At 35.5% G+C, this 27,798-nt stretch overlaps 1 long non-coding RNA gene across 1 annotated transcript in view; it reads left to right on the top strand.

Annotated features, from left to right (window-relative positions):
- LOC136293345 (uncharacterized) overlaps nucleotides 1–27,798 on the top strand; it is a 131,179-nt gene that overhangs the window by 69,981 nt on the left and 33,400 nt on the right. The window contains exon 2 of the long non-coding RNA XR_010722139.1: nucleotides 12,431–12,570. This is a non-coding gene — a long non-coding RNA (uncharacterized lncRNA). The remainder of the gene's footprint in view (nucleotides 1–12,430; nucleotides 12,571–27,798) is intronic.

Below are 27,798 nucleotides of genomic sequence, written 5' to 3'. Positions count from 1 at the left end.
CTTGTCCCATGTAGATCCACTACCTCCAGCATGCATGGTCCAGGATGAGGAGAGGATCTGCCCAGCAAGTACATGACATGTTACCACCAAGGAACATGGCCAAGGAATATGGAAATGGGTGGGAAGCAGAAGACTTGAGTCTGTACTAAATGAATAAGACCTAGCAGGCAATCTAATCAAAGTAAAATGAAGTAGAATGGAAGATTGGATGGATGGATGGATGGATGGATGGATGGATGGATGGATGGATGGATGGATGGATGGATGGAGGGATGGAGGGATGGAGGGATGGAAAAGGAAATTTATCTTAGTACATAGTCTGTGTAGAAATAGAAAAAAAAATCACAGCATCATAAGGTATTTATTATGGCACATTAGAAAACCTTTTATGTTCAAGAATTTACAGCAGCTCCTCACAGTTTCTTTCTAAAACCCCAATGCTCTGAAACTTTTCAAATACAAATTGTCTGCAGGCAGATTATACTGTATGTGCTTAGTATTCATGTTGGATTTTTGCTGGTGGATTTTTTACTTAATTTTGATAACACTTTCTTAATTTGGATATAAATCTAGCTTTATATCTTTTCAAAGAGAAAAACATAGTTTATTTATGTGATTATTCTCCCTATAAATCATATAATATACACTGAGAATATGCTGGGGGGGGGGAAGTATTTTCTCTTTTCCCTTGTGCACTATAATATATCAGTTTCTGTGGCAATAATTTAAACTCCTAAATATTGTTAATGAAATCCTTTGTTATTACAGTTCTGGGAAAGAGATGTTTAAATATGTAGCTTCTGAAACATATGAGCCTGGGAAATGTTAAAAAATGTGGCACTGAATTTCTTGAAGAAGCTGTATTTAAAGATAATATTATGCATCAATTTTGCATGTTGGATTTTTTTTTTATTAAATGCTCACAATATGTAATTCTTAACTGTGGTGGGATTCTCATAAATAAAAGGTTTTCGAAATTAGCCAGTCTTTACCACCACAAAGATGTCCTAGTTATTTAGTTGACATTGGTACTTCTAGCACTGGCCATCTAGAGGCAGCGTAAATAAAGCAGATTTCTGAGCACAGGTAGGTCTGACAGGCCCCTGTGCATGGCTCAGATTCACACACTGCTGCTGGGGACAGGCAGCTGAGCCCAGGGCAGTAATGCTTTGAGGGGCTGAGGCACCTTAGGTCTGCAGCGAGAGCATCATGGACACGTGCTCAAGGTTATTCAATTATCAGACTGAGGTGAAGAAGCTAACAGAGAATCAGACAGGCTCTTGATTTTTCATTTGCATCCTTCTGCAGCATGTGCTCCAAGTCTCTTTCTCAGTCACTTGAGCACTTTCACCAGCTAGCATTCCTTCTATTCTCTCTGTAGGACATGTTGATGTCACACCATGTCTTCTGCACTTTTTCAATGCCACATAAAAGTTTTCAAGGATTTTTGTGTTTTCAGTAAGTATAAAAGTTTTTTAATAACTTTCCTTAGTGAGGCATACTTCTGTTTGACGATGTACAGGAAAACTAAAAAGAAGAAAGACTGACTTTTCCTGGGGATTATTCCTGACAATGCTGTTAGGTAATTTTCTGAAGTCCAGAGAAAATTATTTTCTTTAGCCTGATAGCCCCATGAATTACAAGAATTAGGTATTCTTGCAGAATTTAGCACATAGTTGAATGAAAATCAGATCCACTATTCAATCTAGAAATGTACATATGTCAAAATCTAGTTTTTTCCTCCCTATTGCATTTTCTTCATCATAATTGGTTCTTTAATTTGAGGTTGTAAAGGCTGACTCTGCCCTGATACTGGGCATAGATAAGTACTTTTTTCTTTCAAAAGAAATTACATGTTCTGGTATTACGATGGTATTCCTTGTAGGAAAAAATAAAACTTCTCTGCAAATGTCTGGGTTATATATAAAAAATTTATGAACTGCTTATATTTATTTCCTCCAAAAGATTTCCTCAGCAATGTTTAAATGTATTTTTACTTAATAACAAGCTGACATAGTTTTCTACCAGAAAAAAAAAAAAAAAGATTATGAGGCACATTTATAAGCACAGCTGTATGTTCCTTTCCTACGTATGGCCTTTTTGCAAATGTGTTAAAGAATATACTTTTGAATTCTCATTAATTTAGGTCTTAAGAAAAGTTAAAAATATCACATGTGACATTATGGTTCAAGCATACAGAGTGTTGTAAGAACCAGCTAGTGTATTTTTCTTTAAAGAAAAACCATAGAAACTTTATAGGAGAATGTGAGGATACAGAAAGAAAATTTTCTAGAGATCCAATAAAAGTCCATTTGTATTATTCCTCTGTGAATTGCAAATATATTTCACATAGAGGAGAACTGGCCATTGCAAAATCTCATGTAATTTGAAAAAATCACTGTAACACCAGTAATTGACAACATTCTGAAACACTGCCATGAAAAGCTGAAGACCAAAATTTATATCCCTGAAATAGAGGAATGGAAGAGTAGATGGATTACATATTTCTAGTTGTGTTGTGGCTGCAGTGTTGCAGCTGGTGGCCTGGAAATGAACCTGGAAAACTCTTTTTCACCTCTGTGATACAGTCACCATTAGAAAGCCCATCTCTAATAACTGGCAACCCAATAGTCCTCCTACTTTGGTGTAATTGTTTTCTGAGTGGAAACACACCATCTAATCCTCACACATACTCAGAACTGCATCACTAAACTACCGAAACAAGAGACTGGCTTCCTTTTACCAGACTTCCCAATCAGTTGTCTAATGCTTCAGGAAAAAAACAAAACAGCTGATAAACCAGATTCTGAGTGACAAAATGCCTGACTGAATTTTAAAATTTGTTCACTGCCAGTTAGAAACTCATACTATCTGATTCACCAGTAATGGATACTGGGCCTGGAGGGACAGTAAAGAATTAATTCATCTGATTCTAGTCAAGAATAGAGACTGGGGATTTTTGTCTTACATTAATTCAACTATACATGTTCCATCACATGCCAAGGATGATGGAAAATAAAGGAAAAATAAGATTAGTTTAACATTTTCTAAATATAGAAAAAAAAAAGTTTATCTGATTGTTGAAGACACTGCTAAAGATAATGATTAACCAATGCGGGGTGATGAGAGAAATATAAAGTAGGTTAATCATCTAGAGCTCATACAAACCCTGTTAGCCTCTAGTCAGACACTTCCCTCAGGTATCAATATAATTTGAATTTCAAAAAAGAGCTTAACAGAATATAGTTCTTTCTTTTTTGCTAAATAGGGATTTGGACCATAAAAAATCAACTTTACCTTTTCTAAATTTCTGTTTAAGCATCTGATCTGAGCTAGTAGCTCAAAACTGAGTAATGTGAATATTTCCCATTAGCTCCAGAGAAGGCAGTGGTGAAGTTCCTGCCAAGTCATTTAGTCTTTAGTACAAGATACTAAGTACTTGGAAATTCTCATGAAGCTAGATAATCTCTGCTAGATGAGAAAGGTGTAACTCACTTATACCACCTGGGCATCTGATACACACACACAAAAAATAGCTAAAATATGATCTCCCAATGTAATACTCATAGAAATGAAAAGCAAACCTAAGAGGAAAAATCCCATAATACAGTATGACCTTGTGCACACAAAACCAGCATTTGTTTTCATTATCTTTCTTTTTAATTCTGGATTTTAAAAATTCCAAAACTGCCTCTTGTGCTGTGAATAAAATGTGTTACTGTAGTACTGAGGAACAGAAATTTAGTGAGACTGTATTAAATCTAATTGATTTTAGGCAGCCATCAAGGATATTTGTAACAAGGAGAAGTGACCTTAAAAATACTTAGCTCTTGCATTGTATTTGTAGAATGCATCATTGTTCTCTCTCAACTCCCACTCCCCAAATCTAAAAATCTAAAATTTGCATTGCTGAGAAAATTACAGCCATCATTTAGAAATGAAAAAGAGCCTATGTATTTTTAAAAAATTATTTTAGGTATTTTTAAGTCCACCATAGTTGATTTTACTTAATTTTCATGGCTTTGATAATGACTGGGTTTGTAAATTTTATAGTAGTAAAGGTAACAAATTCTCATGAGTGACTAAGCTTCTTGAGTCAAAAAAATTGTCTTGGAACTTCTGTTTCTCAAAATCAAGCAAAAAACTGCAACACCCCCCACCCCCACCCCCCCCCCATAACAATTCAACAAGTCCCACTATTATACTACTATTGAAAGAAAACTGCCAGAAAAAAATGCTTGCCTGTTAAGTTCCTCCATCAAAACAATTAAGTTTGGCTAGTGTTTCAGAGGGCTCCTGATCTACTAAGCTCTAACTATAGTATCTTCCATAGTCATGCATAAACAATTTACTTAGCTACTGAAAGTTCTGAATATGGACCATAAAGGACTGGGCATTTAGTATAAAAGAGATGCTAGATAGGTATTTTTGTATGTATTAAAGACAGTGTTAAGAGATTTATCATCCTTTTAAAAGGATAGAGGGAAAGTAAAGTAAAACAATCCTGACAACAAAACACCTGAACAGAACAAAGATTAGAATATCACTTACACAAATGACAGTTACTAGCTTTACAGATTTATATATATATTTTTAAGGGTTTTACTAGACTCAGATCAGCATTCAGCTCCTCAGCACATGTTTTGAATTCTGCTTTTCTGAAGAGTCTTACCCTAATTTTTTCACAGGAATTTATTTGATTTTTTTTCTCCCTTTTAAAGCTGAGCTTCTTTAAATGTTACATGCTGCACTGTCTCAAATACATCTTGATTTTATAGTTGTGTTTTTGGAGATGATGGGGAGAAATACAGGTGACTAGAGAAGCTTACACATTTACACATTGATAGATCTCCGAAAATATTTCTGTTTCATCCTAATCCTACTTTTCTAGGCTATTCTCTGACTGACTAAACTGACATCTTAGCAAAAATTATCAAACCCATTTCCCTTTGAGCTTCACTTCCAGTTTAAAAGGTCAGTCATCCATAAGGCACTTTGGACTTCAAAGATGGTGAATCAGACACATAGCTGTGGCATGTGTAACCTTGAAATTCATAATATTCTGCATATTAGATCAATATTTGCCCCATTTTGTCGAACAATGCCAGACACAGATGAACAATGTTTTTCTGTTTATATTTACTCTGTTTTTTTTTTTGCAGCTTAAGACATATAGTTGACTCTTTTCACATCTGTAATTTAGAAAATAATAATTCTTTTCTCTTTGTAAGAGGATATGTAATTGCCATATAATCTCAAGACCCCAGAATTACTTCTTCGATCTGATTCTGTGCTTCCTTCAAACTACACTTTTTTAAAGAAGGAAAGGAAGAAGAAAAATCAAACAAATTAATTTGGATTTTATGAATAAACCCACAAACCCCAGATTCTCAGTACACAGATGAAAATTAATTGCTTATACAATACTTCTGAAAGTAATATGGGAAGCATGCATTTCTTTTTAGAAATGGAATCATCTGGCACCTGATATAAATTTTGGAAGAATGATATATTACACTAGAATTATTTATGTAATATCATTGAAAATCTTCATGTTGGAAATTCCAATCATGAAGTAAATCAAGACAAAATGATGACGGTTCACCAGAAACAAGATATTATTAATTTTCTTTTGACTGTTTAGGTACTTGCATACACCACAGCACTCTCATTCTTCCTCCTAAAAGCTGGGAATCACAGTCTGGACTGTATTTCTTAGCATTGCCCAAATTTTGGAACTCATGGTCTCTCAATTTTATAGAAGAGGAAGAAAAGCCTAGGAACTATGAAAGGAATATGAATTTCCCTGAGTCCTACTCACTAGCTTAACTCTGTTATATTCCAGACCTAATTAACCTAATGGTTAAGCATGTCTTTGTCACCCTGAGACAGCAAACTCAGTTTGAAACCATACATATCTACTTATTCAGTGTTTTTAGGGGACATGAAAACATTATCATTTTGATAACCAGTTATCTTCCAAATAAGGGGGAAGTTTTAAAATTTTAGTATGACCTGAACTGGTATAGTTTTTAAAACAGTTCTGTTAAAAGACAAAGAATTGATAGTTCCATGTGTCAATGGTCATCACAAAGAGCTCCTAGAGACAAGAATCTCTTAATTAGGTTAAATTAAACTAAATTAAATTACACTTCTTGACAATATGTTTTGGTCTTCCCAGAACAGGATCTGTTGGTCTCTGAACTGTGCCTGAAGGTTTGGTCTGAGCTTTTATCTCTTTTGTCCCTTGCAACTATTTGCTCTGTCCTATCCTGCACTATTATAAAATAATTATAGTTTACAACTCACAACGATAAAGATCAGTAGCATTTAGGCCAGTGCCTCTGTCAGGAGGAGGACTTGAGGCAAGAGAACAGCAAAAGGAAAGAGCATGAGATTATTAATATGCTGCAGTTCTGACTCAAAACAAACCACATATGCCAAAGGGAAAGTGTCTGATTCAGTTCTATGGGCCCTTCTACTTTGATAATTTGGCAGCAAACAACTTTGTCATCCTGATAAACTTGCTTTCAAACTCCTGTCTTGGCTGTGCTACTCACAGAAGGAACAAGCAGAGAGGAGAAACAAAGCACTGCTTTTCCCTGTCTTCACACTCTCCTAACTCTCTCTGCACCTCCTGTTCCTCTCTGGTAACATTCACTATGGTATTCCTCTGCTAATCTCTTCCTGTGTAACACACTTCAAACCATCATTTCTCACATGTAACCAGGGAGAGGAGATACTTTGCACAAGAAGAAGGAAATCAGAAGAAAAGGTATTTTGAAAGTAAGTTTAGGACAGAATGCGCAGGTTTGGATGATGCATCACGTAGGACATAAGAGGACCAAAGGAACCAGGAAAGAGGGAGACTTAGGATCGTATTACCATTGCAAAGTTCATCCAACTCAAAAGCATATATCAGCAGCAACTGCAAATACAGTCAACTTCTTACCCTACTAATTCTCATTTTACGTACTTGTTTATACAAAGCCCATTTAGCTTTCAACAGCAGAGCTGTCTGAGATTTGTAATGTGACGTTTCATGGATGCATGAATATTTGAGCTGTAATTATTTTATCCACACAGGTTTGTTCTACTTTAATCACAGTGTAACTAGATTTCAAAATATATGTCTTTAGAAAGCACTGAGGAGGAAAATAGGTATCAAATAAAGTCTTATTAATTGTATACAAAATTTAAAAAAAGCTGTATAGAGCAGCATATGAGGGTGGAGAAAAAAGGGGGGAAAACATATGAAATTATTTAAAGCACAGAGATTAACTATTTAGAATCCTACCAGCAGACAATTAAATTACTAATAGATACTGGTAGTCTCAAATACCTGGTAATAATTACTATGATAAAAGACATTGCAAAATAAAAATTAATCAAGCGAAGTATTTTCTATAAAAGTAAGTCAGCATAATGAGCTAAAAAATAAGGAATAAGACCCTCTAAATTTAACAGTAATTTTTAATCTGAGGCTGAAATACCAAATAATATTACTGAGATTGTTTTGCAATTAGCAGTTGATCTGCTGTATATTTGAAAAAATTCCATGGCAAAAGAAGGTATAGCCTGTTGCATTACACTGTAATGAGCAGATTAATTGAATGAAGTAAGAACTGCATTAAAGCCCATGTATAACAAGGAATTTCCCATCTCGGGCAGCCAGCTGGTATGCTCAGTTTTCATATCAAGGTGCAGTATTTCTGGAGCACTGATTTTTCACCAGGATGAAATCCATAATGCTAGAAAAGTGAAGAGGCACAGAATCACCCCTCCTTTTTTAAACATAGGATTATAAAAGGAATTAAAAACCATGGAAATTTTAAGCAGATTTAATTGTTCAGTTGAGATAAAAGATATTAAAAGTACTAAAAATAAGAACTACTTTTTTTTCAACTGACAAAGCATCAGATGTTATTTATTCTTTCACCCAGCAAACGGAGACCAGTTGTTTGGATGTCAGCTGCTGAAAAAAATCATTGTGTGAAAGTTAAAATGCTCACTGGAAAAGCACAGTTCAATTAAGCATAGTCTGCACAGATCAGTCAGAGAAGGTCATGCTTTACTGACACACAGGAGTACTGTGAAGACGTTACTGCCATGACTGATGAAAGGAATTCAGTAGATTTATGATACCCTGATTTGACAACGCTCTTCTCTCAGAAATTAATGACTAGAGGACAGTGCTAGGACATCAGGAGTAAATGAAACTGTTAGTTAAAAATAAGAGCTGGAAAAAATATATTTGAAAGCTTTTTTTTTTTCTTTAATGTTTTGGGAAGGAATTATGTAGGTCTAAATCAAACTTCTAGTACACCCACATTATTTGGTTTGGGACAAGGATATTGACTCCTTTTAAAGGGCAACTAAATTACAGGGAGATTACATTACCTAAAGGAATCAGTAGATGACCAAGTTGACTCTGTTATTTAAGATGCTTAATATGGACCAGCTGGACAACCCTTTACCATGGAAAATAATGTGTTTTCCCATGCTGAAACATGAGATCTTTACCACGTCTTTGGAAAAATTCAAGTATAAACTAACTGGTGTATACCTTCGTTCAGCAGCTTTTCAAATGCCTGCCTGGGAGACACAGATGTGTAAAATTTCCTTCATGAATTTTATCAGTACCTCTAATGGAACAGAGAACTTCTTATATAAATATTAATCTACCCAATACAACAAGAGTAGATGAAGAATTTCTGATAGCACACAGAAGGTGTCATCTTCTATGAAATGCAGCAAGTTTCCAGAATTATTGCTGAAGAGCTCTGTCAGATACACATTAACTTTTTTTATTCCCTGTAATTGAAATGTGCGTTTTGTAAGTTACTTTTAAAAAATGCTGATTTTTCTTCTAGATGAGAATTGGTATAAAGTAATCAGAAGTAAAAAAAAGACTGTCAAAGTCAAACTGGGCCAGAGAATCAGAAATCACGAGTACGAGAGATATACTTGAAACTTGGATAAGGGATAACTAAGAGCTGGATAAAACATACATAATCCACAACGATGGGGTATTATCACAATATTTTTAGAATCAATTGAAACTTCCATTCGTTTTTTTTTCCCTGAATTTTTCTTCCACTTGATGTGGTCGGAAGGGAATTTATTTTTCATGCCTTTGAGAAAAGTGTTCTCCTCAAGTCTGCCTTTTCTGGTTCATATGTTAAGACACAATGGTCCTTTGGAGCTTTCAGCCCCACTGTAGGTACTGTCCATCCACAGGGATCCTCCCCCACTGAACTCAGGACTCCAGACACGGACATGATTTTCTCTGCTTCACAGCATGTCATGTACAAACAGTAGCCAGCAGCCTGAACACCCTCCATCTCCGAAAACTGAGATTTCCAGATGGCAAGCTGATCTGACTTGGTTACTGAAATAGTGTTGTAGACACCAAAGGAACTAGAGCAGGTGGAGTGGCACCCCTATCTGATTATTTTTGAGCAATGGGAAAGGTAGTTCAGGTTATTATCATTTTAACCAAGCTATCTTTATGTAAAGGTTTTAAAACAACCAAGTTACCATGGAAACTGATTGAAGCAAAGACTTACTGTAAATTCTTTTCTAGACAATGATAACAGGACTGACAGGTGGGCTGTAAAAGGAAAACGAGTGCAATACAGAGTAAGGCATGTTGATCTGTTTTCCCTTCCTAGAAGTGTTGTCATTTATAGCTCTGCTTTATCTCTACATTTTCTATAGTGATATATTGAAAACATTTTAGGAGAAGCTCCCGCCTAAATGAACGTTTTATTTTGTCATAATCATATTTGCAAGGGGATATACATGAAAAGAGCTAAAGGGCAGGGCACTCCACTTATTTTCCCAAATTATTCTGTCTTACTAGAACCATCAGGGAGGGAGAGCCATCACTCAGGAAACAAATTTGCATAACGTGCCCTTTCCCACTAACGTTTATATTTTGGTCTTAAAATAGGTACATTTGCATCCTAGCACAATGCTCCCCTTGTGCACTATGAAAGAAAGTAACAGGAATTAAGTGATTTTACTAAAGAAATATCCCCTTTCCCTTTCCCATAAATTTAAAAGTATACTTATTTTCTGTAATCCCATTAAAAAAAATTATTTGTCTCTATAAGTATCTTTCTTAGCCTGATAGATGATGGTAAGAATAAAAGAGATTAGAGTACCCAGCCCTCAAAACACAGTGCCAGAGTTTTAAAAAGGGAAATTGGCAGAATGAACAGCAGAATTTGTACCTTTCCCACTTGGAATAGTTAGTTGTCAGCACTGGAAAAGATTTCAGCATATGCATATGCAATTTTTTTAAATTTTTTTTTTTAAATTCTGTGCTGGCTGTTTCTACCTGCTGTGTTTAATTTCAGAATCTTGTGTTATCATTAGAGAAAAATAATGTCTTTCGCAATATAATATTCTACCAAAAGGAAGGCAAGAGAAGGGGGTAATTCTTGATTTTGTCCTGATACTTTTCTAGCCCAAAGTTTCTTCTTCTTGGTTCTACCTCCCAGCTGTAGCTGTGGTTGTACATGCCCTCCTGACACAATCCATAAAGCAATTTTCTTCCAAATATTAAGAGATTTGCTGTCATCAACAGACGTATTTGATCCCAGTACACTAGAACTACAGCTGATAGTCACCTTTTCCAGCATGTTTGCCTTACAGCTAAAAGTAACAGCAGCAGCTGCTTTTGTTGTCAGAAGTAAATATACTTCTCACCTCCAGTCTCTGCCTTTCTCAGCACTGAGGGGGTGCGGACGTGACAGATGGTTCCTGCTAAGTAATCACAGATAAAACGGTATTTGGTGTATGGCATAAATTTCCAGGCAAATAAGAATGCTTTTCATTTAATACCATCCCCATGAAAAGCTGGATACTTAATAAAATGTGGCATGCTCTAAGGCAACACATCTTACATGTTAAAGTGTCTGAAGACGAGACTAGTGGCAGAACTCTGATAAATGATGCGCAAGCCAAGTTTTACTTGTCATAAGTGAGTTTTGATGACTGTGTTTATTATATGTAAAGCTTTTTGGCAATGAGACGAAGGGAAACGTGAATCTTAATTCTACTCTTTTAAAGCTAATTACATCTTTTATTCTGTCCACTGTACAATATTGGGGTGCCTCCAAGGCACAGAAAGCTGCCAGTCCAGGCTCAGTTGTCAGGCATGCTTGTGCAGGGGTTTGTGCAGTCCTTGAGACTGGACACTCAAGGACTCTCCATTAAAGGTAGAACCATTCAAAGGAAGTAATTTTAAGTATTTCTATGCTTTTTGTCTTCATTCTGACACAAATCCTACTGGAAAAGGGTCAAATAACACAGCTGCTGTCCTTCTCAAGCAAATAAATTCCCCATGAACATAAAAATTATTTCAAAATATGGTTTTAATTCTAGAAATAGAATCCCAGTAGTCAACAGTTTAATACAATTGAAATTCCTTGGCACTATTGTACATTCCCAAATTTTAATTATTTTTCATATCTGGCTGTAGGACAAAAATATGTTGTTTCAAATAATCATCATCAGATTCCACAAAGAGGTGTTTATTTTGAGCTTAATTAAGGAAGTCAGAGGTTTAGAAACAAGAATGCTGGTAATAGCTAAGGTCACGACACAGGACAGAACAATTTTAATTTACAAATTCTCACCTAAAGGCATGATTATTCAAAAGCACAGTGGGAAAAGATTCATAAGAGATAGAGGAAGGATTGTTAGGAACTGGAAAAAGCCAAGATGTAAGTCCTGTGGGAAAGAAAAAAAAAAAAACAAAAACAAAAAACCCCACCACAACAGAAAGAGACAAAAAACCCCACAAATCAAACAAAACCCCAAAACAACAAAACGCACCCCCAAATAACACCAAAGAATGATAAACTGGAAAACGAAACAGACAAATCTTAAAACCACAGTTTACAAAATTGCCATTTCCAATCTAAGGATAATTCTTCCAAACTTATCAGAATTCTGTGAAAATCACTGAACTTTGCAGAGGCGTCTAGATAGGCACCTTGTAAACTTCAAGACCAGGCCTAAGAGAAATCAGGTCAGTGCTGCACGTAAACTAGTCTGTGACACCTCTAAGCGTGAGTGGTCACTCTAAACATGTTGTTTGGGCTTCTAGAGGACAAACATTTGTATTCTGTTTCTCATCAGCATGCATTCTTTGTTGTAAGACATACATTATTTCTACATGTTTGTGTTGATACATTTTGTGCAGAAAAAAGTATATAAACAGGTTTTGTGCATGGATTTATGTGGTTAGCAGTATAAAATTATGTCAGTATTCATATCTGCAAACTTATTACTTCAGTCCTTGACCCCAAGTCTCTAATTGTTCTATCTCTGTTTTCATGGAAGACAGGAAAAAAATAAATGAAACAAGAAGCCTGTCATTTACACATACGTAACTCATGCATTTTTGTCAATGCAGGTTTTTCAATACAGAGTCCACACTGGTTTCATATGTGATGAGGAGACAAGCAAACAGTGGAGAACAGCAGTAGACACGACGCAGATAAGCAAGAATGAAAAATTAAGGACAAAAAGGCGGAGCTGTTTCTAAAAAATCAGGTAAGGAATTCAGGTGATTCTCTATAAAGTGTAAAATGGACAAAGAATTGTGACAAATAGTTTATCCTGCCCTTCCTAGTACTTCTGAGAATTCCTTCTGTATGTGTCTAGGACATATATACCCACACAATAAATATACCCTACTAACCCCCACTTACACAAGGAATTAACGTTTTGAGTAAAACTGTTGTTACCCTCAGTGCAAATATTTATTATACTGGTGTTCTACGTTTCTTTTAATCAAATCCACATCCTGTATTTCATTTTTTTTTTCCTTTAAATAAACTATTGTATTAGTTGCTACAGGAAGCCAGTTGAGTAGTGGTCTGACAGAGGAGTAAAAGTGAGTTGTGCTGTGTGTGCTCCTCTTCCTTCTCCACAGCCCCAAGTTCTCAAACCTTATAATGTCCTGTCCTTGAACTGATCTCTTGGGGCATTACAAGCATACTGCAGAAAAGCACCACCTGTTATCACCCACATCTCCCTTCCTACTGGTGACAGGTCAAAAGTTTGTTTAGAGCTTGGGCACACTTACATTTCCTAGGAATGAACAGAGAGAAGTAGAAATATATCTACCAAAGACCAAATCTGGATGAACAGGGAAGAACAGTTCATCCTTTCCTCCTCTGCTCTCCTGTTTTGGAGAAAAGTTGCTGCACCGCTTTCAGTGCCACAGTGGGAACATAAACACAATGGAGACTATATAATCTCTATTCCCTAAAACAAACTGGACGCCAGGTTAACTGCATGTTACCTGACGGAACTGCTCATGACAGAAACATCCTATAAACCTTTTAGCGATACTTACTTTTTGAATACTTACTTTCTGAAATTATATTTTTGCCACAAACAGATGATGGAAAGAAAACCATAGCTAAACATTACAGATCTATCTACTTAATCAATACCTCTCCCTTCCACTCACAAAACTAATGCTAACCTAAGATGCTGGTATAGCAACACACGTGAAGTATTAAGAAATGGTTACTTACAGGTGTTTGCATTCCTAAGTAACACCATCAGCTTATCACGCTCATTTAGTACATCCCCAAAACAGAAATTCCTTTAGAGTTTGGCCCTGTAGAAGTACTTTAACTCATCTACAAAATCCTTATTTATGCTAATATTTAGTTTTCATAGAACAGCATCTAATGCTTCCAGACAGCGTGTTTCAGAAGACTGGCTCCAAACCTGTGGAAATTCATGACTGAAAAAACACGTTCTATGAATTCCCAAGAACTCTAAAGACATTAAAACATACAAAAATCCTTAGCCAAGCCTCACAAACGATACAAAACTCATTACTACTGCTAACATGTCAATTATGTGTTGCACAATTCATGATAATGCAACACTCTGCTCATGATAACTTTCTGCAGTTCGGGAGGACTGCCACGCATGGAGACATTCTGCCAATTCCTGGTGTGCTGACTGATAGCTGCTGCATGCTTGCAGAGTATCAGCAAGGATGTCTCTAATGGGAGAAGCAGCATCATACAGCCAGAGTTTCTCTACGATTTGCAATATTCATCAGTTACAAACTTGGGAACGTCATAATGTAAAAGCCGCATGATAAAAGACACTGCATGGTGTTACAGCTGATTCCATTTGCCATATGGCATGTTATCTTTTTGTATTACCTTGGGGAGGGCACTAAAAGTGAAAGAACAGAACACACTCAAGGCATATAGAAAAATGAGGGCAAATTGCATAGTTCTTAATTGTATCAGTAAGGTCTGTAACTGAAACGGAGATGAAACTAAATAAAGAGTTGGAAGGGCAATACATGACTTTCCAGCCACTGGAAAGTAATAAACTCTGTCAGGAATATTTTAAGAGGAAGAAATTGCCAGCCACGATATGTAGAGGCCTACAGACAACATTAAAGAAGATTTGACTCAAAAGTCAGCAAATGCTATGTGCAATGCTACACATATTCCCAAAATACGGTTTTACATCAAAGATAATTTTACATGGGGTAGTCTGGAGAGAACATTTAATCAGTATTCTCTAAATGAGATTCCATAGGCACAGTTATAATAAAACCAATAAATGAAGTATTAAAACAATAAAGTGGGAGGGTATTTGCTGAAAATAGTTAAAGTAAAAAATAAAAAAATTAATTGTGTCCATTTGATAGCAGGTAAGTGAGCTGTCCCTTGGACCTAAGAATACCAAAACAAACTACTCCAAATTTAACAAGGCTTTCTCTTTACAATATATCAGAATTCATATGCAGAATTTTCTGACTGAAACAAAATCCAGCCAAGTTTAGATTATTCGTTGGAAACTATTATTCAGTTGCCACTGAAATTTGAAATAAGAAATGCTGTGATACCAAATACCAGAAATGTACAGGCCTGCTGGTTTTAGGAGGCTCTAAATGCCGTAGTCTACTGAATAAGACATTTTAAGATCTGTTAAAAGAACAGAATATTTTCAAATTATTCATTATAATTGTGCGGTATTTCAGATGACATATTCAAATCTGTCATCTTTCAAGTGTTCAGTTTGAGCAGCCAAAAAGTAAATTGTTCCATTTAGCCAGACCTCTAGCAGGATAAGATAAATTCTAATTCCAAATATTTCCTATCATGGGCTACACACTGTGCTTTCCTGCTAGTTTTTACCAGCTTTAGGAAAATTATTATTTTTTTTAATCATTTAACAGTCTCACCTGTCATTTGAAGAAAACAGAAGCTCACAGGAAAGTGAACAGTGGATGGTGGCTGTATGGCCCTTGCTGGCTTGTACTTACTACCAAAACTCACTGGGTGCGGTTTATCAGCCCCAAGGTTTGCCACTACGCTGGTTAGCATCTGTAAATACTTTCTGCCCAGCAATGGTAGGAGAGGCCAAGCTGTAATTGCTATACAAATTACTGCATCCATTTTCATTTCTCAGCTAATGATAACACCAACTCATGACACATTCTTCAGTGTCTTATCAAAATCTATGAGGTTTTCACACATCTCAGTGTGCGTGCCATTCATGTTTCTGTTCCAGCCATGAAAAAGGCTGATGGCAGAAATGACTGATGTGACTAAATGAGGGTTATTATTCAGTGAGAGATAAAGAAAGGGAGGGAGAAAGGGAGGGAAAAAGCCAGTTCTCACTACTATTCTCAAAGGTGTTCTTTCTTTTTTAAGTGAGCAGGAATCTTGAATACGAGTTAACTGACAGCTCAAGTTTAGAGACATGGTGTTGTAAATAGACTTGCTAAATTACCAAACATTTGTCTACTATTATCTTCTTTAAAGGAAGTCTGTTTATTACATGACAGGGTAATATTTGTATATTTTTTCTTCTAAGAATGAATTCGATTCCATGTTAATGAAAGATAGCTAGTGTTTGACAGAATTAGTGTTTACCTTACCCTACTACATTGAGAATTTAAAGCTACATTTTAAATACTTTGATTTCTGCTATTCCGATAAACTCTGTCACCTTGGCAACAAGCATAAATGAATGTGTTAGTTATGATAAATTTTCAGTGCAGCAGTTTTAAATTGGGAATGGAAAAAAATGTTTTTAAATACTTAGTAATTTCTTATGAAAAGATAGAAATGTTTAATTAAATATGGGAAACGGAATGTCAGTATGAATTCTTCAAATTAAAATCTCATCATAGCATGGTTATTATTTCTACTACTCTTTTTTACTAAATTTACAAACTATTCAGGTTTCACATTGAACAACTCAGAAAAAACATCAAGAAAATTATAAATGAGAGTTGGGGAGTTGAAGTCAAGGAAAGAATCATGTTCCAAAGTTTTCTCAAGATGAAGTTTTTTCTGCTAGTTCAATTCATTTAGGCACTTAATTTTTTTGATTAATTGATCATGACAGTACTATAGTATAATATTGATTATCTTATATGTTGTCTTATTGTTATCTTAGATGTTCACTTTCAATGTCTTCAGCTAGTTTAAGAAAATGATGGTAGGCCAAGAATTTGCTGTGTTTCAGAGGAAGAACATTCAATTGCATTCAGCAGGAAAATCAGAAATAAGGTATTTTTATCCAACCACAATTTTTAAGTAACAGTATCTTAAGAGGATTTCAGAGGACAGAATCTTAAAGATATTACCTATTCAAGAGTACACTGAACACTATCAAACCATGCTGTCAATTACACCCACATTGGTTTTAGTGAAAATGCAGTATTTGAAAATTTGGAAAACTGGTTACATAAATAATAAACTGGTTATATAAATAATAACTGGAATTATAAAATTGTTAGTACTGTCAACCTCTGACTTTCACTTCCAGAGGCACTACTATATCCAATTTTATAGATACACCTCTATTCAAAAACCTGAAAAATAAGCAACTGCTCTGGCCCTTAGAGGTGCCTCAGACCTAGCTAAACACAAATTGTGTATGTTTTAGGCCTTCTTCTGATAGTTCACTCATCAATTGTCATATGTTTCTTCTAAAAAGATACTCTGCTGGATATTTGCAGTGCATTATGAACAGATGTTAACACATGCTCTGCTGATTTGTGTTGGAGTACTTGTATCTTCACTGGATTATGAAGTGTTGAAACCATGAGTGAACAATAATATAGTAAAGAAAATACTTAGGATTTCAGTGCTTTTTCAAAATGAAGTTATTCACAGCATATTGTGGACTGGTACTTCCAAATTCTTCCTTAGTCTTCTTCCTTGTTTTGCTTCCTTATTCTGCTTCCAAAACGCTTCCTTATCCTAAATCTAAGTCTTTTTATGCCAGCAAAAGCTGAGAGACTCTCAAGGTAAACAACTGGCAAAGTCTCAAGTCCTGATCACTCAGAATGATTTTCTGTAGTTCAGAAGAAACCTCAATATCATTTGAGAGTTAGGGCCACAATAAGCTCTTAAAGGTCCAGCAATGTTATTTATTTTTTGGGAAATTTGTAGTAAGCAGATCCCATTGTGCAATCAAGGCCTTTTAACTGCCATGTCTATGCTGTGCAAATGGCCAGTCCACTCACTAGTATTGAACAGCTTCCTATCCCCTTATTCCCAGAGATGTACATCTGTGGTTTTGAAATACTGTGTGGGTTCAAAGGAAAACAATTATTTGAAGTAAACAGCAGAATCTGAGAAATGAACAAGATGAAAAATATAGAACAACATCTTCTGAGCAAGACTTTGTCACTCCTGTTTACGCTCTCATCTCCAAGAACACTACACTTGATCAAGCTGCATCCTAAAAGCAACATTAATTGCTTTCCTGGAAAAGACTAGTGATCTGCGTGCTCAGATAATCTCTATAATTTCTTATTTTTAAAGCCAGTGACTGCAATAACACCATGCTAGCAACAATTATAGCATAAATCATACGTAACTGTATAGAGATAAACATGCACAGCACCTAAGCCTCCATCAAAATGCAATAAAGTGGGAGGGGTTTTTAAACTGGAAAATATGAGACTGAGCAGGACTGAAAATACCCTTTTGTAATTCCCTGCTTATCCCAGCAAAAGACCATCTGATTTCTATAAAGTGAGTTAAAACGTATGAGATATAAATTCCTTTTAGCTGTTTAGAATATTTTTTTTGACATTGCAGATGACAGTAAATGTGATTAATGGTTGCTGATAATAGGAGTTTCATTCCAGTGGTTATTGCTTGTCAGTAACAATTAATAGCTCCACAACCCCCCCATTCATTTCATAATGTTAAAGAATGATGGCTTGTGGGAATTATGCTAAACTAGCACATTCAATTAGATTTTGAATTTTATAGTATATTGAATAACAGTTTATGGTTTTATAATAGCAGTGATGGTTTATTCTTCCATGGTAATCGCTCTCATTACATGTATCTATAACTGGAGAATTACAATTTCTATACTCATTAAAACTACTCAATTACATGTTAACATTTCTTTAAAAGCTCAGAGTGCTTTGGTCTTTATCATTAAAGACGGTTTTTAATGACAGTTACATTGGTTTTGTCCCAGTATTTGATGGGCAAGATGCAATGTTTAAGGGATGCAAAAGCAGGTGGTGCTCCTTGGTATCAAGCACCAGCTGGAATCACAGCTGGGATGGCCACCCAGCTGCAAGTGTCCTGCTACAGCTGGCTGAGCTGTACACAGCAGGCAGTAACTGCCTCATCTGATCATTCCCCAGAATGGTAGCAAGAGAGGAGGGAAAATCTTCACTAAAGGGGAAGATACAGGTTTTTGGAGAATCACCTCCAAATTTGAGAAGTATCCTCACCTTTGGCCTTTTCTCCAGTAAAAAAATACTTCCTGCCGTCTGAACAGGGAAAAAAAATCCCCCAAACCCACAAAGCACCACAACAGGAAGGGAGAAGGAACCATGACTGGCAGAGAGAATCCCATGGCAGAGAAAGAGCTACGTAAAATAAAGCTGACTGAAAATGTTGTCTGCATCAGGACAAAATGGTGCATAGAGTTTGATATGAGAGACTGGAAAGGGTATCTTTTTTAATGTGACAACATAAAACTTCATAGAACAGTTTTTAAAGTTTCTTAACGGAGAACACAGCAGGCTCCAAAGTTTAATGTGCTCATAAGATAAATCTTGAAAATCTAAGTATACTAATAAAAATTCTGCCACTCAGGAAGCCAGTGCATTTCTAACAGACATCTATATTTTCAGGATCTATGTCACAGATCATTCAATAAAGTTTAACAAAGTGGAAAAAAGGAACAAAGCAGAGAAAGAGCTTTCTAAAGTTAACTTAATTAGGAAAGCGTCTACTGATTTCACCTGCATAAGTGCTTTTGCCTAGGATCCTCCTACAAGTCCTTGCCTAGGACTTCAATTTTCTGATGCAGACAATACCAACTGTATGAGAATACTCTAAATAAATGTTTCTTCTGCTTTGCCTCTTGTTTCAACATGCACTTAAAATCTACTGATCATTTTACTTTTCTAGTTTATTCTTAGGCAAATTATCTAACATATCTCCCAAATAAAGAATATTCTACTAATTCAATCTTGTAATTTTCTTCCAAACAAGGAAGTTATCCTAGTGTTATCCTAGTTATCAAGGTAAGATGAGAACCTATGTCACAAAGCAGTGAATTATTTTAGCAATTTAAATTAAGGAAAGAGTCAATAGTAAGAATTACTTATGATATTTCTAGCAAAATTCCAAGTCAAAATTGTCACCTGCTACAGATTCTATTTTATGTAATAATTCTCCATCCAGCAGTGATCATTTCCAAGTCAATGCTAAACTCAGAATGAAGTCAATGAGAACAGGATCAAAACCTTTCTTATTACTATCTGATTAGTTTGTGCAGGTTTGCAAAAGCAGAAAATTACTGCTGGTAATAGGAGAACCTCCAAAGATAAGATTTGTTTGTTTCACTGGAAAAATCATAATATGAAAGTTTGGTTGATTATACAGATACATGCAAAACCTCTATGACTTACTTTACTTGTGGCCTTCAGACCATCTGTTCAGAAATATTTCTTCTTATGCTTTCATGATACTACTATTAATTATTTGTTGTGTATTAGCACTTCACAGTTCTAATTAGCATTTGTTCTACTGTGGCAGGGACTGTATAGATCAGGTGAAACCAAGTGCAGAATAAGTGGGCACTAAAATAAAAAACTAACCAGCTTTGCAATTCCCAAAGTAAATTTTGGCTCAGTGTAGATAAGGTGGCTTTTTAGACCAGTTGTTTTTCTTATAATTTCTTTTCAATTCCCAGTGTCATCTGGCAAATGAAATTTGAAAAAGAAAGAAAAAAAAAAAGAAGCCATTAAATTAAATTCACAAATATGACGTAAAACATCATGACTGAGAAGAAAGAAGTACACGAGTACACGGCACGTATATCAGTAATTTGATAGAAAAGGACAAGGGAGTTAAAAAAAGCAATTCAGTTCTATTCTTTGATCCAATTTAATGCAACTTTAATCTTGCTATTGTAAAACAAAATTCAGGCATTGCAATGCCTGTAGATACAATCCCAATGTCTTATTCAGACAAATCATTTTCACTGGTCAGTAACTCTGAGGTTTGATGATATCAGCAAAGAGAGTCCTATAACATGTGTCCCATATCCAACACTGAATTTATCGGGTGGGCCTTCCTTATTTTATGACTTAAGAACTTCCGGTAACATCATATATTCCATACTGGTAATTCAATTACTATTTTCAAAATACAGTGTTTTATAAACACATAAGGGAACTAGGTGTTTCCTTAAAGTAAACTCCAGGGTGTAGATTCCAGCTTCTGTGTGCCTTGCTCCTTCTCAAGTACCCAGCAGTTTTAGTATGCCTTGGGCCATAAGATAATTCAAATATGCATATATTCAATAGCATAAAACTCATCAGAACATGTATGCAAAGATTTAGAAGCTGAAACCCACGTTTTCTGCTTTGAAGAATTGTTTGTTCTTTTTGGGGGGTTGTTTTTTTTGTTTTGGTTTTTGGTGGGTTTTTTTGTTTGTTTGGGTTTTTTTTGTTGGCTTTGGTTTGTTGTTGTTTTTTTTTTTACTGTGAATAGCACCTGTAAGTATTGAGCACAGCAAAGCCAAGCAGAAATAAGCTGGAAGCAGAAAAAAGGAATAGGCCACACAAATACAAAAAAAATTCATTGTTCAAATGAAATCGAGGTTGTCTGGGTATATTTTATATAAACTTGGACAAAACACCTGCTAGAAAAGCTCTCACTAAACCATTAGCCACTCCATCTTTTTAGAGGATGTTCTATATTCTAGTGGCTCTGTCCAGAAAAGTAAATATAATACTATGAAGTGAAGTGAGAATAAATTCCCCCCCGTCCTGTGCTCTGGAAAACTAAAACATCAGAGATAAAGACCATCTTTAGCCTTTACTCTAAAACCTAGGCATCTTTAGAATTTGCAGGGTTGCTGCTTTTTTACTAATGATAAGTATAGTAATGAATGTAGCGCTGGAGAATTTGATCTAATAGAAGAAATTAAAAATTTTACATTTTACTGCTGCTATGTTTATGCTTACAGTTTGTAGCTTCATTCCTGAACTTCAGAAGAAGAAAGATTCTTTTAGCCTACACTGTCAGTGTGAAAATTCTCTCTCCCTTATTTCTGCCTGACACATGAAACAAGCCCCAAAAACCTCAAAAAGAGTTTGGCTACAATTTTCAAGAGAAGGCTCATCAGTATTTGCTATGTTTCACAGCAGGAAAGACCACACAATTATACTAAGAAGTTTTCAACAGATGTCTGTATCACAGCTTCTATATTAACCTCATTGCTATGCTTATCAGGTGCACGGGTTTCACACATATGCCTTCTCTGATTCATCCTTCTGACTTTCTATAACTTACGTTTAATAAGCAGACAAAAGCTTCTCTGAGCTATCCTAGCAGGAGGTAGTTTTCTATACTCTCTGCAGTTTCCTCTCCAGCAGTGTAACATACATCAGTTGCTAATAGTTAATTAATTAGTCCACTTGCAGTTCAGTTGCTTAAAGAGTGAAATTAAGTTTTGTGGCTTTAGCCTAGAAGAACATGGACTCAAAACACACACATATTTACACAGGTCAAATTACTTCCTTGGCACATGGGAGAGTTGTAGCCTTGACTTTTATTGCAGGTGGCACTTGACTCGATGTTGACTGATTGTATCAATGACCAGAACAATTTCCTTGCGCCAAACACTGGAAAGTATGCCCTCTCCTCTCATGGAAAAACTATTTATCCACTGCTACAAGAGGCTGTACCTACGACTGTAACTGAGCCAGTAATTAACCAATCACTCATCTGAATTTTGCTTACATTTGCTTGAAACTGACAGTCTTGGTGAGAGACAAGGAACCAGTCTTGGAACACTGTCAGTGCTAGGAATGTAACACTTGACTTCATTCATCCTGGAAAGTTAAAGACTACGTTGTTATCATTCACCCAGACTTAATCCAATAGCTTGTATTTGCATGCATACACTGAAGAGAATAATTGTAGTTTCATCATTTTTACTAGAAATATTGCTGAAACTTATGTGCATAAAGAAAATTATGCCCAGATATCATGGAAACCATGATAAACAGAACTGTTTGGAAATATTCCAGCAAACAGATTTTTTCAATCTCCGTTTTGATAAACCAGAAGTATTTTGGATTTTATGAATATTCACTAAATGAAAGTCACATTGATACAATCACTCCTGACAGGTTGCCCCAGGAGATCCAGAAATGTTTCAGATTTTTTTAGTTCTGAGCAAATATGATGTTTTGAGAAAAACTGGGATTAATTCATGCCAAATGGAAATCTTCTTTTAATAAGCTTTTTCAGGCACACTCTTCTCACTTTTCATATCTGGTTCCCAAAGTAACATTGAGAATGAATTCCAAGAGGTACTTTAAATTTTGGAAACTGCTGATGGCCACTTAAAGCCTTTGTAATTCTGCAGGCAACTGCAGCTATGTAATCATACAGAAGAAAAAAAACCATCCCAAACAAAAGAAGTTACAGATGCTTTTTCAGATACAGAACTAGTGCAACTTTCAATAAATAATTTTTGCTGGAATTTTTTGTCAGCTTTGTTAAGTTTACCTGATACGCCTATGTCAGTTACAAATCGTTTCTACGAGAGCAGATTTTATCTCATGATTTGTATGACTATCAGTAGAGATAAGAACCCAGGGGAATAAAAGGCTTCTTTTTTCATGCTAGATAGGGAGCTTAATTAGCAGTAATTGAATTCTGAGAACAACTCTCACTTTGTCTCCCTTATTTCACAGAAGAGCTACTACTGAGATACTTTGCCATATTTTACTTCACTATAGGAAAAAAAGCACCTTGAGCTCTTCCTCCTCTCTTTTTCAGTACAAAGAATTTGTATTAAGTATTTATATTGTTCCAAGATTTAAAAAAACAAACAAAAAACCCAAACAAAACAAAACACCACAAAAACAAACGAACAAACCCACTTGAACCTTGTCTATAATTCAGTGGGATTTGACTTTGATGAGGGTTCTTCCAGTTGGATTCACAAGGACACAAGCTGGCCCAAAATTTTTAAGGAATTTTTTTAGCCAGCAGGAATAGAATAGCTGATTTTTAATATTTTTCCATTTTTTTTGAAGCAAAGTTCTTCATCTTCTTTAATGCTAAGCTGCGTATACCGAGAGGAGAAGTGCACAGTAATTTATGAGCACCTGGAAACAACTGAGTTTGCCATATGGTTCTTCTGTAGGGAGTTACATTTGTGAGTTTCAACTATGCAATATTTCAGAGTGAACGACATCAGTGGAAGATGTCTTACAGAGGAGATTTCCCCTCAGCTACTTTTTGCAGAAATATGCATCCTAGGCAAAGTATGTGTAAACTTTGGGCTACTGTCTGACAGTTCAACAAGAAAGACAGAATACCTGTTAAATGTACATTACTCAGAATCACCACTTTGAAATTAGTCATTTAAGGTTGGCTCTATTCAGTTCTTTCAGCATATAAAAAACTGACAGATGGGGAAGCTACACCACAGTTCAACAGAATAACACATTAGCTTCTAGAATTCTCCTACCTACGTGCTCTGCCCGCCATCCCACTTCCTTGGAGGCCTGAACACTTATGAATTGATACCATATTAAAAAGCATAGCATTAAGTGCTGTCGAATTGGCTGGTGGTCTCTGATTATTTCCTCTTGGAAGCAAAACTTAGAAAAGTCCTTTAAAACAAACATTTACTTTCTAAGAAGGATTTCCTCATGATAAACCTCTCCCATAAATACTATCAGGTGGACCTGTTTTTTCCATATTTTTCTACTGCAGCTATTTTAGAAATGGCAGTACTCTGATGTCCTCTGCAATTTATTTCAGCTATTCTGCATGACTAAGACATTTTGTAAACTCAGAGTGTGAATGTAGATTAAGGTAATGTGATAAATTATGCAGAACATTATTGATGAGAAAATGGTTAAATGGGGAAAAAGAACTGGAAAGTGTGTGAATTTGCTTCAAATTCTAAACATTTTTACTGTCTATTATAAGTTTGATTAATCAGTATAGGGACCCTTTGTTTCTTTTATTTCTTTGAAGGGAAGAAGACAGAGAATATATTGCGTGGTTAAGCTTCTTTTATTTTTCATTTAAAATTAGAGTTTCCACTCTTAAATTGTAGGACTCTTCTAGAACATTTATAAAGATTTAGCTTCCTAAGTACTGCAAGTTATTTGCTATAAAAAAGTCATATATTCCCACCAAGAAAGAAAATATCAATGCATGCAGACTTTGTATCCCTCTAAATTACAGCAAAGTGGCACTCAAATTTTCAGTGAAAGTAGTTGTTTTGTTTTGAGAGTAAAATTCCATCACAAACTATTTCTGGTTAGAAATATTCTGGCTTTCAGTGTGGAAATGTAGCATTAGTGTTGCTAAATCGTTCTTTGGTAGGAATGTTTTTTGAGAGAAAATAAAATAAATGTACATTAACTGCTTGTCAATATTTTTTTTTCAAAAGAGAAACAGTAACAAAGGGATATGGGAATTTTGGGGTTTTTCCAACTTTCTTTCAAAATGATTCTTAGTTGTAAAAACTGTGTAAGACAGTGCTTCCCCAGAAGAGGTCAAGGTATTCAAAAGACATGTAGATGCACTTTGGGACAGAGTTTATTGGTGGACTTGGCAGTGCTGGGTTAACAGCTAAACTTGATGATCTTAGAGGCTTTTCCAACCTAAATCCATTATTCTATGATATAACCCTTGCCATAAAAAAAAAATATATTTCAAAAAGTAACCATCAGAAATGTAATGATGTCTGCAAAAGGCTTCTCTACTGGTGTTGTATTTTACTTGAAAAGCAATGAAATAATCTAAAGTTTCAAGACACACCAGTGTCTTTAATATTCTACACTGCTTTTTGATTCAGACAGAAAAGTCTTCATCAGCAAATTGGTTAGTTGCATTTAACTAATAATTCTCTAGGAATTCATTATATCAATAAACTATTTGTTAAATTAAATCAAGTCAAATTACTGAAAGAAAATTCTCAAATGAGGGTTAAATGCTGATTTAACCTTTCCTTTTCCAAAGGAAATCAGTTTTCAGTTGTTACCTGTTTTATGGTGTTTGTGTTATATATAATGTAGGTTTTTGCTGCTTTAAAAAAAAATTCAAGGCTATGTCTTTCATAGATTTCTTATTGTGCCCCATTCTGCTGTATACTTTACTTACAAATTAAACTCTCTGTGAAGGAAGTCCATAATTGTTGTTCATGAGCTCTGCAATAAAATAGATTTGGGGTTTTTTTCCCATGAGCCAACAATTTTCAATAGAATAGGGCCTTTATCAGACATATTTTAACACTCCTGTAGATTAATAATGTGTTTGCAGAAAAAGACATGTTGAGCCTTGCTCAGTTATCCCTCCATCCCAATTATACTGTGACATTAAATCTTGTGACATTTAATAAGAAAGGCCATTTCACCCATGGCTGCCTCAACTGCAGACAATTTATGAAACAGCATCCCCTCCTAAGAAACTGTTCTAAAAGAAGGTGGCCTTCTCACATGCTGATATGTCTAACTGCCCATGTAAATTAAATAAGATGTAGCAAAGTATGTAACACTGGTCATCTTACCTGATGCCTTTGACTACAGAAGATGGGTTAAAGAGCTGGCATACTTTTTTTTCCAAAACTGCAATAGTGTTAATGGACCAAAATAAGAAAGAACCACGGTACAAAATAAAGTACGTGCATGGACATACCTCTTATTTCTTTATAGATAGTCTTTCATATTTTTAATATGAATTTACAGGTTTAAATATCTTCAATTTTTTCAAAAACCTGCCATTAAACGAAAATTTAGTGACACTACTAAATAAGCCTCTGAAGTACACCTAGCGTTGTCCTCCTCAAGGCAAAACTGAGTGACAAGATTTAGGATCAGCTGAAGATTCTTCCCAGGACAACAAGCATACACACTCCTTATCACATACTGTAGGCACAGAAATCTCAGCTAGCTGTTCATCTGACTCCAAAAGCGGAAGTTGCATAGCTGGCTCTGAAATAATTCGGCTTGTTGAAGAGCAACTGGCTTCCGGGTTTGGACAAGAATCTCCATGCTGGACCAAGCAAAAATATACTAATGCATCAGCTGACTTGAGGATTATTTTGAGGATTTCTACAGCAAGTTCCACCTCATGGTGATGTAAAACAAGGCGCAAACCATTTCAATTACCTTCTGCCTCTAAAATAACAAGTATAGTAAGTCAGGTGTGTATAAGACTATCATTTCATCTTTTCTTGTAACTATGGAGTTACACACATCTTGAAATGGCTTGGCTTTCCAAAAAATCTGAGTTCTTACAGCAATCAATTTTACTCCATTATGAAACAGAATTTTATGGTAACATGGCATATCTGGTCTAATGGTTAAGTGGGACAGATGTTTCAAATCAAGGATCCAAGTACTGAAGAGCATTTACCTGTTTGCTGCAGGTAAAACCTCTGTGAAAGTCAGAAAATGTAAAGGATCACATCCGATCTATTAAGACTGGGAAACCTAGTTCAGTTTCATGCTCATGGTAGAAATGTTTAGGTTTATCCCTATGGGTCTATTCTACCCACCAATAGTTATTTTGCAGTTTTTCACTGATGTTACAACACAAAGTATAGGAAAACAACTAGCAAAATGAAATGCTTGTCAATCTTTTCAAAGGAAAAGAAAAAAGGAGCTAAATTTTAAACACTGTGTTCTATGAAAATCACATGCTTTTACAAATTTTTGGGTGGAGAGAACAGCATGTGCCTTTATGTATATTGGCAAAATTTAATCCAGCTACCCCAGCTTCAGAGGTGGAGGATGCAGGATGGATAAATGTATGAACCGTTGAGCTATGGTCTTCATTCTTCTTTGGAAATCATGGTGGTTTTTTTATACCAAGTTACAAATTACTGCTTTTCAGTAGAAAAGGCCTGTGCAGAAATAAGGACTGTACAAAATCACCTGAAAATATGCATTACAGAAAAGAGTGTCTTCACTGGAAATGGCCATAGCAGTACTGGATTTCATGTACCATTTTGTGCAATATCTCTATAAAGTATCCAGGGCTAATACAGTTGATGAAACAGTGTTTACATCTGTGGCAGGAATAGATAAAACAATAACCAGGAAAACACATTAATATAAATAATGAAAGTTAAAGGGAAACACCAAAATATTTTAACTAAGGTCTGCCTACAAATTGTGGTAACTCTAGGGACAGGAGAGAAGGAAGAGAAACATTCCAAAGCCTATTTTGGCATTGTGTATTTTTATATCTCTAC

The sequence above is a fragment of the Chamaea fasciata genome, unplaced genomic scaffold (assembly GCF_029207755.1).
Source record: "Chamaea fasciata isolate MVZ Bird 193981 ecotype frontalis unplaced genomic scaffold, bChaFas1.0.hap1 SCAF_8, whole genome shotgun sequence".
NCBI lineage: Eukaryota > Metazoa > Chordata > Aves > Passeriformes > Sylviidae > Chamaea > Chamaea fasciata.
This window is presented reverse-complemented; position numbering and strand designations above follow the sequence as displayed.